The 14,407-nt window shown below is 48.2% G+C and overlaps 1 long non-coding RNA gene across 1 annotated transcript in view; it reads right to left on the minus strand.

Annotated features, from left to right (window-relative positions):
- Positions 1–4,372: 4,372 nt before the first annotated feature.
- LOC142470247 (uncharacterized) overlaps positions 4,373–14,407 on the minus strand; it is a 31,983-nt gene continuing 21,948 nt past the window's right edge. The window contains exon 3 of the long non-coding RNA XR_012789253.1: positions 4,373–4,445. This is a non-coding gene — a long non-coding RNA (uncharacterized LOC142470247). The remainder of the gene's footprint in view (positions 4,446–14,407) is intronic.

The following is a 14,407-nucleotide window of genomic DNA, read 5'->3' on the forward strand; positions in this document are numbered from 1 at the left end:
GCCGAGCACTCCGGTGCTCGGGCCTGCAACGATCTTCACAAAGGGTCAGACGTGCGATGCATCCGTCTGATCTTATCCAGGTGACATTCTCCGTGGACCCCAACGTGGATCCGAACTCCTGCACGTGCGGACCGCTAGAGCGGTCCCACTCTGGAACACAGTCTCTGTGAACCCCAACGTGGGTCCAACCGTTTCCCGGGAACAGCAACCCTAACCTAGGGCCGGTCCCTCTTGTACCGCAACCTATGGTGGCTTGGGTAACTCCTAGGGCCTGCGGGGTTAATAACCTGCCCCCCTCCCCTACTACCCAAGTCCCTAACTGTAACCTAATAACTTACTGATACTAACAGCGCCTGCAGCCGACACACAGCTCTCACAGTCAGCCTGCAGACAGTAACACACGCTGCACACACACTGCACTCAGTACACGCAGCGTCAACATGCAACACTCATACACAGCAACCTGGAACCCGCAGCAAACACACTGCACACACTCAGCATCCACTGCACACCCTGTGCCTATTTGTCAGTGCTCACAGCACTACCCGCTGTGGCACTGCCAAACCTGCACCCTCACACACCTAAGGGTGACCTTCCCTATCTAGGGCCGTCCCTCTTCAGTTACCCCCTGCCCTTACCGGGAATTGGGGCCTGCCTGGGGACCTAAGGAGAACCCTTACCTGGTGCAGGAGCCACTCGCTCCCTGCACCCTTCCTTCTCCTTCCTTCTCCTCAGCCTGACTGACGCATGCAAAGCCCGGGAAAATGTATCTATATTCCCGGGCTGAGCTTCCTCCAGCCCTATTGGCCGCTATCAGGCACCTGGTGCCTGTCTCCCTATGCCTCCTGGGAATTGTAGTTCCCAGGGGGCTGTCTATGTATTGGGGTCACGTGCGCACTAGCCCTGCGCATGCGCGAACTTCCAATGGTCGCCGCAATCCTTTCCTCCCCTGTCCTACTCTCGCGCGATCTCTCTGGGGCCTTCCCTGCGCTGGCTGACTACTGCGCATGCGCGAACCTACACGCAATGGCGGCGCCCTCTCCTTTACAAGCCGGGCTGGTGGCAACGCGATCGCGGCCTTAGCGACGGCCCGATCGCGTCCCCGGCAACCGGCCTGCACCGCAGGGCATCGCGCTGCTCCCTGCACTGGCCCCCACCCTCGCGAACTGCCGGCGGGTCCGTCGCAGCCTCCGGCGGCACCCGCTACCGCACGGCACGCGCGGAGGGGGGCCAGAAAGCTTAAATTTTCCTCGGGGCTACATTTACATAGGGAGAATACTGCAGCATTAACCCTTATTAAGTAAGAGATTTATTATATAAAAATTAATTGTTTCGATGTTATATTACACCTTCACCAGGGCCTGTCCTAATGAAGGTGTGATATAACACCGAAACATTGATATTTTAAATAATACCGCTCTTGATTAAAACTGGTGTGCAACTGTATTCTCTCCACCAGCAGTTCTAGCAACAGCCATGCTTGGCTTTGGTGAGGTGTGCATCTTCTATTCACTTATACTGTACATTATATACGTACACTACACTAGGTAACATGGGGTAGGTGGTGTGTTTTGGCGATAGCTCAATATCGCCAGATATCGGAGTTTAGTGAGTAGCATGTGAATATGCATATAGCTGTCAATCTTTCTTTTGCAATACTGCCATTAAATGTAATGCTCTTGCATTTCTTATTAGACCATACCTACTGATTTGCACTCTAACTACAGTAGCAATCCTGAAATTACATTTATTTATTTCGACAATACAATTAAAGTAATTGCTGCGTTCAACCTTTAGCAAATACATCTGTTAATATATTTCTAATGCAAATTGCATGTGATCGAAGGCATGAGTGCTGGCCTCACACGCAATCACCTTAAATACCTTTCTGCTCCTCATCTCCCTCTGTTTGTGTCCACCACCCTTACCTCCTCCATATTTTCAAAATACCTACTTATAGGGTGGCCCTCTTTCAGGCCCAACACTTACATACGCCTGGGCCAGTCTATTCCCATCATCTCATTTCACTTCAGTCCGTAGTAGGTTACACACAGCTCCTTTATTTTAACATTAACTCACAGCAATATCCATGTCAAAGTTGAGAAAATCTGGACCTCTATAGTAGGGTTTTGCAAAGAAACTTTGCGATCTATGTATCATGACAAAAGTGGAGCAAGTCTGAGGCAAAGGAATTACACCTTAGACATACATTATATATATATATATATATATATATATGCAAATACAACTGTATGCTCATCTGCATGTCTTAGGCAGGTCTGCAACCCCGCCTTTCCCCATCATCACCCAGCATACAGCACTTCCACTGCAGCAAGGGATTCTGGGAAATGAAATGCAAATGAGCACACAGTGTCACTTTTTGCCTCAAAAACCATTTTTAACATGGGATAGGGATCTTATTTCTGACAAGGCTGCAATGGTTTCTGTAAGTAACTCAGATACAGAAATAGAAATTAAACATACTGAATTCAAAACCCAATCCAAGTTTTATCCCGCACATTCCAAGGGTCATCACATTGATACATTTTTTAATATGGTCATCAATGATTTTAATATTTTATCTCGTAATTTCAAGTCAGGTGATATTAAACACAACCTCAGTGTAAGTGAGTCCCTAGCCCTTAAAACTTTGAAAGATGATGAAAGCCTAATTATAAGACAGGCAGACAAAGGTGGGGGCGTAGTAGTCCAAAACAGGTGTGACTACGAAAAAGAAGCTTTAAGGCTCCTTAACGATACATCGTCCTATGTGAAATTGCCTAAAGACACTACAGCTGAATATCTAAGGGTGCTAAAAGCACTATTAGATAACGCAGTAGCCCTATCCGTCATCACCACAACAGAGTTTGCTTTCTTATTTTCTGAATTTCCAAGGATCCCCATATTCTACCATCTGCCGAAAATACATAAGGCTTTGGTTGACCCACCTGGACGCCCAATTGTGTCAGGTATACAATCTATGTCAGCCAACCTTAGTCAATATGTTGATTTTTTTCTCCAACCGTACTGTATGTTGGAAAACTAACCTCTTATTTGAAGGACTCTACAGCAGTATTAAACTTATTTAAAGATTTCAAATGGAAGAGTTCATATGTATGGATTACATGTGACATAAAATCCCTTTACACTAATATACCTCATCAGAAAGGGTTGGATGCTGTCAATTCCTTTTTGGAATTAGACTCCACCTTGCACCCATTAAATAGGGAATTTATTCTAGAGTCTATTAGTTTCATATTGAAACATAATTATTTCCTGTTTCTCTCCACTTTCTACCTGCAGGTTTGCGGAACTGCAATGGGTACTAGATTTGCCCCCAGCTTCGCAAACCTGTATGTGGGAAGGTGGGAGTCTCAGTTCATCATGCCTGACAAACCATACCACAGGAATGTCGTTGTGTGGAGACGCTACATAGACGACATCCTGTGTGTGTGGGATGGTGATTACGATTCGGCCAGTGCATTTGTAGCTAACCTGAACAGGAATGACTACAACCTTGAGTTCACACACAAGGTGGATGCCACCCAGATAGATTTTTTGGACTTAAGACTTACTTCCAAAATGGATGGCACTGTGGAAACTGAGACCTTCTTTAAGGAGGTGGATACTAGTAACTTGCTGATGGCGAATAGTAATCACAAAAATACATGGATAAAAAATATACCAGGAGGGCAATTTGTTAGACTCAGACGTAATTGCAGTAGTTTAGAGGTTTTCAACAAACAGGCTAATAAATTATTTTTGAGATTTAGAGAGAGGGGATATCCTAAGGAACTTCTAGAAAGAGAGATTATAAGGGTACGTAATATGGATCGTAAGGATATGCTAATTCAAAATAGATCCAAGACTAAAAACAAAGAAGGTCAAAATATAAAAAATGACACTCTTAACGTGGCCTTCATTACAGATTTTAATTCTGTTCATAGGGACATTGAAAAGGTTTTTAATAAACACTGGGGTATATTGTGCAATGATCCTATTTTGGGATCACATTTAAACACCAAACCACGGTTTATCTATAGGAGAGCCAAAAATATCAAAAACTTGTTAGCACCTAGTGATGTTTTTATAAGTAATAATAAAACCACATCGCAAAAGAATTGGCTAGGGCCTAAACCAAAGGGCAACTATATCTGTGGTAAGTGCACGATTTGTAAATACCAACACCCTGACAAACACACATTTTATTCACAAATCACAAAGGACGTTTTTAATATTGATGACTTTATTTTATGTATATCTACACATATTGTATACTTATTGGAATGTGCGTGTGGGTATCAATACGTAGGCAGAACCAAACGCAGCCTTAAGGTCCGTATCCAGGAACACGTCAGAAATATTAAAAATGGTATCCAGGCACTTTTTGGTACACCATAATAAAGATCCGCCAAGTCTCACTTTTAAGGGGATTCAGTTTATTCCTGTAAATAGAAGAGGTGGGGACAGAGTCAAAACACTATCTTCCAAAGAGACATATTGGATACACAAGTTAGATACTATGTCCCCTAAGGGGTTAAATGAGGATGTGGACATTTGGGCACTTTATTAAATCCTTAGCCCTCCGCCCCTTTGAACCTAAGGGATGTACTATTGATCTGTGTATCTTTGTTTTCCTTGCTTCGTTCTATTCTTTATTTCTAGTTACATCTTTTTATATAATCAATGATGGTGTCTATTTTAAGTCAACTAATATTGTGTTTCTTTTATTCCAGCATGTTTTTAATTATTTATGCTAGGTTTTGTCTATATGTAAGTTTTAATTTAATATGTATTTTTCCTTTTGTTAATAAAGTTGTTGTTTTAAAAGTAAATTACACATCTTCCCTATCACACTGACCATTACCTATTTTAGTTGATTGGTTTATTCTTAATTGGTCAACCAATAAGGTATCTTTGTGAGGTATATAAGACCTCTGGGTAATGGCCTAATTATTCCCTGAAGAAGTAGTTAATTCTACGAAACGCGTTGGATGTTAATTTCTATTGCCTTATATTTGCTTATATTGGCCCTTGCCTATTCATTGGCTTTGCCCTGATTTTATCTATCCTGTGTGCTGTTTTGGGCCTTTTGAGAGACTCTGAGAGACTGTATCACCTCCCTGCCAATTCCATCACTGCTGTGGAGATAGTGACGTCATCACACAGCGTCCCGCGACAGAGCGGCATCGTGGCACGCCGAGTGTGCCCCTGCAGGCTGCGGTCTAACCTCCGTGCAGAGGATCCATCTGCTGTGTTACAGGAGCTGCTCCAGACGGCCTGGAAACCGGAGTGATCTCATTGAGCACCAATACCTTTAGCTGAACCTGGCTGCTTGAAGGGAAACCCCCTTGGGAGCAAAAGACTGATGCCCTGTCCCAGAACCAACGGAGTGGCACTAGCTGAGAGAAGCAAGCACCTGACTCTCCTGACAGCAGCTGCGAGTGGTAAACAGTGTGATACACACTAAATGCACTTAACCAACCATTAATATGTACGCAGATATATTACCCCTTTAATTTGAATTATATTGTTGAACTTGCTTCACTATTTGGCGTTGTGCGCTGTTTTCTTTTGTTTCCATTCTCTATAGTGTGTGTGGGGTGCTGAGCCACCCCCTGTGTTTATAGCAGCAGACGCCCGTATCCTCAACACGGTTATGTGATATAACTTATTTATTTTTTACTTATCTCACTGTGGGAGCTGTGGTAATATTCTTTATCACATATTTTTATGGTTTAGTCACTGAACTGTATATATCTACATATTACATATCCTAGTAGTTAGTTAGATAGTAGCGCACAGTATTTTTTCTGTTTTTTCTGGGGTGGTAGCCTCCATGATCTCTTAGTGGTGCAGCGCCTCCATCTTCTATACTCCTAGGATTATGGGACAGGACCTGTATAGAAGAACCCTTTCGGTCCCAGGGTAATAGCCTCCAACTCACACACAGTCTTTGGTACAAAGGATAGTCTCTTTATTCGCAGATCAGCAACTCCCAAATGCAGTGGCCTTCAGTAGCCGCAACAACAACAGCAGAGCCTTGCTACTGTAATTACTCCGCTCTCCTTCCACACAGCTATTTCCTCCTCTCCTTCCCTCCAAGTCTCTCCTCCGACAGGATGGTCTGGGCTGGGGCTGCAATACCCCGCGGCCCACCTCCAAGGTTATCCTCGCGGTGGGGATTGGATTCTCCCCCTCACCCCTGGCAGGGGGTGAGGGGCATTGGTCCACCAGGTCTATAGTACTATCCGCTCTATTAAAAGCAGCTCAGTCTCTCCACTCCTCTCTCTGATCCTGCACGGCTGCGCAGGTGAGACCGCGGTCTCCTCCAACTCCTACGGCAGACAGACAGACTTCACGAACTCCTACGGCGGACAGAAAGAGCTCGCCCCTTACAGGAGTTGCCGGCTAAATATAGAGCTAGCCCCACCGCTCGTGATGTCAGCAGAACCTCCCATCTTGCTCACACCTGCAGCAGAGTCCAGGCCTGCATCTACCACTCAGGGCGGGGCTATCAAGGGGGGAAAACCCATGATGATTACTGGTGCCTGATCTTAACAGGACTTACCACAGTAGAAGGGATAAAGGTATAGCCTGTGCTGTTTACAGGGGGCTATATATATATATATATATATATATATATATATATATATATATATATATATATATATATATTTATTCATTGTAACATCGCCGGAAGAAGAGATCAGTGTATCTCGAAAGCTCGCACAAATAAAAGCATTTAGTTAGCCACAGAACGGTATCATCTATTTATTTTTTGATTATTGAAGCTCGGCTAACACGGCACTGAAAGCTCTACATGTATATATATATATATATATATATATATATATATATATATATATATATATATATAGAACGTGTATTCCCCCACCCAATCGCATATAGAGTGTATGTGCGGGGAACCTAATGTTACCAGGTGTGGTGCGTTATACCTGTCAGGCTCACAGGAGGCTTGAGTCCTGCTAGTGAAAGCCCGGGGTGAATCTCTGGAACGTTCTGGTTTGCAGCGCCTCCACCTGTGTAGGGTTCTATAAATGTAGAAGGTTGCCTACACAGGACCACATACGCAATAAGCACATACACGGAGATGTATATAACCACTTTACTGTATATGCAGAATAACTGTTATACTTGACATAGTATCAGCAATAACCACTGTGATCTTTATAATACTACTCCCCCCTAGGGGGTAACTCCACACCATGTACCGAATGTCATTCACTCCACTAGGAGTGTACCTTGCACCCACCGCCGTGTATCTCCACACCGTGTCCACAGTCTAAACCCTTTGTCCCGTGGTCAGCGCTGCCACTATGTGTAAATATATATTTTGTGATACGTTGGTGCACTTATGAAGGTACCTGCCGAGTGCTCCTGCACTCGGGCCAGCAATCAACTTCGAAAAGGATCCGCCGCTTGTTGATCCCGTCTGCGATCCGGTCCTTCCTTACACGAGGGTCCTCCAGGGGCGATCCCACCCTGGAGATAGTCTTTGTCTCTTTGAGGCGTAGGCTTGAGCCCAAGCCTCTTCTCGGGGAGCGCAGCGTCCGCTGGGTCCCTAACTATCACTGATACTAATGTGGCAGGGTCCCTCACCTAGGGCCTGTCCCTGTAGCACCACAAGCTGTGAGGGGCTCAGGACCTAACTGGGGCCTATGGGGCTGCTGGCCTAATGCAGTGGGTCACAGACCCCTGCATTCACCTCCTTCCCCTGGCTCTTCCTGGTCCTGACTGCCTAACGCGGGCTCAGCGCGTGAAATGTATCAATTCCCTGTCTGCAGGGAGATACTACAGCCCTATTGGCTCCCTGGCATCACGTCGGTCGCTGCTGAGGCTCATGGGACTTGTAGTCCCTTCCAAGAGCCTCCCTTGAGTATTGATGTTGAACAGATACCATTGAGGCCCTTCATCCCCGATGGTTTAAGGAGTTGTTCGCGGGTAACCTCCCTGGCTTTAAGGAGGGCCTCTTCAACTTCTTGGACATCATACCCCCTCTCGAAAAATCTCAATTTCATGGACTGCAACGCTAACTCACAATCATCGGGATTGCTGGTTATCTGCTGGACCCGAAGGAACTGTGAGAACAAAGTATTCCGGTCACTTTGTGATGTATCCGTGTCATGAGTGGGGTTGGACCCTTATAGACGACAGTGTCTAGAAATACAATTTAGTCTTACTGTAGTTCATGGTGAACCGTATGTTGGAAGGTATCTTATTTAAATGGTCACAAACAGCAGGAGTTCATTCTCTGAGCCCCCCCACACACCATGAACACGTCGTCAATGTACCTCATGTATGTTAAGATATATTGAACATAAGGAGAATCAAATACTATGTGTGTCTGCTCATATTGGGCCATAAAAAGATTCGCATACGATGGGGGCCATGTTTGACCCCATCGCCGTACCAGTACACTGGAGATAAAATCCCTTCTCAAATTAGAAATAATTCTTATGTAGAACAATGTCCATAAGTAGTAGAAGGAATTCAAATCGATGGTCCGGCGTAATCCAAATAGTTATGAAAATGGGTTTTCACAGCATCCATACCCTCATCATGCCCGATGTTAGTGTACAGGCTGGCAACATCTAGTGTCACCAGCAGTATTGGGAAATGTCCAGTTTCAGGAGCTCCAATTTATTGATAAAATCGATGGTATCTCTCAGGTGACTCGGCATTCTTACCACCAAAGGCTGCAAATAGAAATCAATGTACTGGGACAGGGTTGGCACAAAGAGCCCCTCGCTGAAATGATGGGCCTCCCCGGTTGATCCGTTAAAGATTTGTGCATCTTCGGAAGGATGTATAACACAGGCGTGATAAGGAAATCTTGTCATAGAAAATGCCCCGTGTCCTCTGTTATCCAGCGATTGGAGATACCCAGCTGGATGGCAGCATCGATTTCTTTCTTATACAGCCTGTGGGATCCCCACTTAGGGTCTTGTAGTGTTGTGTCACATTAAGTTGCTTCATGACCTCGGATCCGTACTGTGTGTAGTCCATCAGGACCACACCACCACCTTTATTGGCTGCTCGCACAATGACTGAAGTGTTGTCCCTAAGGGTTTTCAGAGCTTGCTGCTCATGTCGGTCAATTGGAGAAACTTTGTTGTTGATGACTCCCCGCCCTCTTGGTGTCTGCCTCCACCAAATTCATAAACGTGGCAATGCTAGCATTATTGACATGCGGATCAAAGGTGCTTGCTTTTTCTGAATTGGTGTGTAGCCATATCCAGTGCTCGACAAATAATGATAACAAGTCGCCCGTTGCGAGTGGATTTAGGCAGCTGGCGACCCGTGCTGCAGCTCAATGAATTCCCCTGCTCGTGCCAATTTTTTTTTTTTTTTTTTTTTTTTTTTTAAATAAATAAATAATCCCCCTCCCTGATTGGGTTAAAAAAAAGTTTAAAAAAATGGCGGCAAATCCTGTGGTCTGGTCCCGGCGCGCGTGCACAGGGCAAGCAGAGTGTCCTGCCATTTGCGCTGCCTGTTCCCCCCAGCAACCCAGAATCCCCCGCACCCTCACCCCCCCCCCCCCCCCGCTCCCCACGTGGGACGGAGGGGGAAGCCCAAAACAAGCGCCGCGCGCAATCTAGCCCCCTCGCTCCCTCCCCCCTCCGCTCCCTACGTGGGACGGAGGGGGAAGCCCAAAGCAAGCCCCGCGCGCAACCCACGTGGAACGGAGGGGAAGCGCCAACCCAGCTTCCCCCGTGCGCGCCTCCTGCGCATGATCTCCCCCTAATCATCTGCCCCCGATCCCCGCTTGGTGTTCGGGGAGCGTGCTTCGGGGGGGGGAGGGGCCTGCTGCCGTGCGGAGGGGCCTGCTGCCGTGCGGAGGGGCCTGCTGCCGTGCGGAGGGGCCTTCTGCCTTAAGGAGGGACCTGCTGCCGTGCGGAGGGGCCTGCTGCCTTAAGGAGGGACCTGCTGCCGTGCGGAGGGGCCTGCTGCCGTGCGGAGGGGCCTGCTGCCGCGTGCGACCCGGTGAGTGTGTGTGTGTGTGTGTGTGTGTGTGTGAGTGCCAGAGTGAGTGTCTGTGTCTGTCTGTGAGTGAGTGTCTGTGAGTGAGTGTGTCTGTGTGTGTGCGCGTGTGTGTGTGTGTGTGTGTGTGTGTGTGTGTGTGTGTGTGTGTGTGGTGTGTGTGTGTGTGTGTGTGTGTGTGTGTGTGTGTGTGTGTGTGTGTGTCAGAGCGAGTGTGTGTCTCTGAGTGTTCTGAGTGAGTGTGTCTCTGAGTGAGTGTGTCTCTGAGTGTGTCTCTGCGTGAGTGAGTGTGCCTGTGTGTGTGCCTGTGTGTGTGTGTCTGTGTGTGTGTGTGTCTGTGTGTGTGTGTGTGTCTGTGTGTGTGTGTGTGTGTGTGTTTCAGAGTGAGTGTGTGTCTCTGAGTGTCTGAGTGAGTGTGTCTCTGAGTGAGTGTGTCTCTGAGTGTGTCTCTGCGTGTGTGTCTCTGCGTGTGTGTCTCTGCGTGTGTCTCTGAGTTGAGTGTTGCCTGTGTGTGTGCCTGAGTGAGTGTGTGTCTCTGAGTGTCTCTGCGTGAGTGTGTCTCTGCGTGAGTGTGTCTCTGCGTGAGTGTGTCTCTGCGTGAGTGTGTCTCTGCGTGTCTGTGAGTGTGTGTGTCTGTGAGTGAGTGTGTCTGTGTGTGTGCCTGTGTGTGTGTGTGTGTCTGTGTGTGTGTGTGTGTGTGTGTGTCTGTGTGTGTGTGTGTGTGTGTGTGTGTCAGAGCGAGTGTGTGTCTCTGAGTGTTCTGAGTGAGTGTGTCTCTGAGTGAGTGTGTCTCTGAGTGAGTGTGTCTCTGCATGAGTGTCTCTGCGTGAGTGAGTGTGCCTGTGTGTGTGTGCCTGTGTGTGGTGTCTGTGTGTGTGTGTCTGTGTGTGTGTGTCTGTGTGTGTGTGTGTGTGTCAGAGTGTCTGAGTGAGTGTGTGTCTCTGAGTGTCTGAGTGAGTCTCTGAGTGAGTGTGTCTCTGCGTGTGTGTCTCTGCGTGTGTGTCTCTGCGTGTGTGTCTCTGCGTGTGTGTCTCTGCGTGTGTGTCTCTGCGTGTGTGTCTCTGAGTGTGCCTGTGTGTGTGCCTGAGTGAGTGTGTGTCTCTGAGTGTCTCGCGTGAGTGTGTCTCTGCGTGAGTGTGTCTCTGCGTGAGTGTGTCTCTGCGTGAGTGTGTCTCTGCGTGTCTGTGAGTGTGTGTGTCTGTGAGTGTCACCCTCTCCCTGTGTCGCCCTCGCCTTCTCCCTGTGTCGCCCTCGCATTCTCGCCCTCTCGCACTCTCTCTGTCTTTGTCTCACATTCTCTCTCTGTCTCACATTCTCTCTCTGTCTCTCTTTTTCTGTGTGTCTCTCTTTTTCTGTGTGTCTCTCTTTTTCTGTGTGTCTCTCTTTTTCTGTGTGTCTCTCTTTTTCTGTGTGTCTCTCTTTTTCTGTGTGTCTCTCTTTTTCTGTGTGTCTCTCTTTTTCTGTGTCTCTCTCTTTTTCTGTGTCTCTCTCTTTTTCTGTGTCTCTCTCTTTTTCTGTGTCTCTCTCTTTTCTGTGTCTCTCTCTCTCTCTCTCTGGCCGAGTCCATAGAAGGTCAGGCCGCGCTGAGCCGTGCGGACGCTCCGTGCTGAGCCCTGCATCCTCAATGAGGATGCCTTGAGAGGGGGCTCACGCGAGCGTCCGCAGGCGTGCTGAGGCGCTGGATTTTTCAGCCGACAGCAAAACTGTTTTTCAGAGCACTGTCGGCTGAAAACATCCATCAGCGCGGAGCAGCGTCAACGTCACGGCGCCATGACGTTGACGTCGGTGCGTCGCGGGGGATTGGCCCAGCGACGTCACTGCCCCGCCTCCGTCAGTCTCCCCCCGTCTCCCAATCGCGCCCGCTGGCTCGCCTGCATGGGCATGAAATCGCGCAGATTTCAGCAGGCGAGCCTCAGCGTCAGCGCGGTTCCGAACTGCTCACCCCTCTATGGCCCCCAGCCTTAGTCTCTCTCTCTCCGTCTCTCTGTCTCTCTCTATCCGTCTCTCTGTCTCTCTCTATCCGTCTCTCTCTCTGTCTCTCTCTCCCACCCTCTCTCTCTCTCCCACCCTCTCTCTCTCTCTCTCCCACCCTCTCTCTCTCTCCCACCCTCTCTCTCTCTCTCTCTCTCCCACCCTCTCTCTCTCTCTCTCTCTCTCTCCCACCCTCTCTCTCTCTCTCTCTCTCTCTCTCTATCCCACCCTCTCTCTCTCTCTCCCACCCTCTCTCTCTCTCTCCCACCCCTCTCTCTCTCTCTCTCTCCCACCCTCTCTCTCTCTCTCTCTCTCTCTCTCTCCCACCCTCTCTCTCTTCTCTCTCTCTCTCTCTCCACCCTCTCTCTCTTTCTCTCTCTCTCTCTCTTCTCTCTCTCTCTCTCTCTCTCTCTCTCCCCCACCCTCTCTCTCTCCTCTCTCTCTCTCCCACCCTCTCTCTCTCTCTCTCTCCCACCCTCTCTCTCTCTCCCACCCTCTCTCTCTCTCTCTCCCACCCTCTCTCTCTCTCTCCCACCCTCTCTCTCTCCCACCCTCTCTCTCTCTCTCTCTCTCTCCCACCCTCTCTCTCTCTCTCTCTCCCACCCTCTCTCTCTCTCTCTCTCTCCCACCCTCTCTCTCTCTCTCCCCCACCCTCTCTCTCTCTCTCTCCCACCCTCTCTCTCTCTCTCCCACCCTCTCTCTCTCTCTCTCTCTCTCCCACCCTCTCTCTCTCTCTCTCTCTCTCCCACCCTCTCTCTCTCTCTCTCTCTCTCTCTCCCACCCTCTCTCTCTCTCTCTCCAACCCTCTCTCTCTCTCTCTCCAACCCTCTCTCTCTCCCTCTCTCTCTCTCTCTCTCTCCCCCCCTCTCTCTTTCTCTCTCTCCCCCCCACTCTATTTCTCTCCCCCTCTCTCTCTCTCTCTCTCCCCACTCTCTCTCTCTCTCCCCACTCTCTCTCTCTCTCCCCCACTCTCTCTCTCTCTCTCTCCCCCCACTCTCTCTCTCTCTCTCTCTCTCTCTCCCCCACACTCTCTCTCTCTCCCCCACACTCTCTCACACTCGGGATCTGGATATCTTATTTACCCTATATATCTTAACTGCTCTATACTACACTGAAATAACCTATACTGCTTACTTCCAGATCTGACTCAAGCTTCACACTACATCGGAACTCCCCCCCCCCCCTAACCCAGAAGACAGGTAGGGAACACATCCCCTCCAATGTATAACATTGCCGGAATGAGGGTACCTGGACATTGAGGGACTGCGGATCAGGTAAGATCCCAGGCGGGATTGCTGCTTTAAATATTCTGGCTTTTTTTTCTAGATTCGACATTTATACACACACACACACACACACACACACACACACACACACACACACACACACACACACACACACACACACACACCTAATTGTAGTATAATGTAATACAATAAATAAACTAATGTCAAAAACGAATGTTCTTACTAGGAATTTGTTTTTTTTTAAATGAGGGACTGGGGGCGGGATTAGAGGCGGGGTTGGGGGCGGGGTTGGGGGCGGGATTAGAGGCAGGGACTAGGTGGCGAGTAGATTTTTGGTTCGGCGAGTAGATTTTTGGGTGATTTGTCAAGCACTGGCCATATCCATATGGTCAGTAGTTACTGCAGCATCCTGTTTAGGGCAGAAAAAGTCTTTAAGGCAGAGGCGTCGATTTAGATGAAATAAATCCACCTGTCAATCAAAAGGATCCAACCGGTGGGTGGGTACAAACGTTAAGCCCTTACCTAAAACACTACGTTCAGCTGGTGTTAACACGTGTGATGAGATGTTATATATGACATCTACTTCTGCATCTTTGTTGGCCCCTTCATCCTGGCTTGTCTTGGTGGATTTCTTGCTCCTCCCGCCACCACCCCTCCGGATCTGTTGCCATCTGTATGGTCTTGGAGTGGGGGTTTCTGTGTGGCCACACTCCCCTGCCCTAAAAAAGTCTCCAGTCGTGCAGTATCCTGACCATCGGAATGATCTGTGTCGCTTGTATTGTAGGCACTCGTGTTGTCCGCTTGTTTTCTCTACCGTGTGTACTTCCTCCGCTGTCCCTGACGACCAGGGGCAGTCTCGCCAATTACCAGAAGCCATTTGTACATGTGTCGCTACTTGTAGTCTGCGGTCACCTATTTCAACTTGTCACGTTTGAATTTAATCAGGCTTTCCCGGTACGTGTCCACAGCCGCCTGGAATTTGTCCACCCAGTTGGTATCCGTATCTGCGGACAAAATTTGATTATTTTTGGCCTTAATGATAGTGTTCTCCTCCCTGATTTTCTTTAACTCCTTGCTGGACTGGTCAATGACCAGTATCATTAGGTCCACGGAACATTTATTGAGGATACTGATCCAGCTCTTACAGAAGTCAGGGATATTGCGCCCTATCGTGGGCTGGTTTT

This window comes from Ascaphus truei, chromosome 1 (assembly GCF_040206685.1).
Source record: "Ascaphus truei isolate aAscTru1 chromosome 1, aAscTru1.hap1, whole genome shotgun sequence".
Classification (NCBI taxonomy): domain Eukaryota; kingdom Metazoa; phylum Chordata; class Amphibia; order Anura; family Ascaphidae; genus Ascaphus; species Ascaphus truei.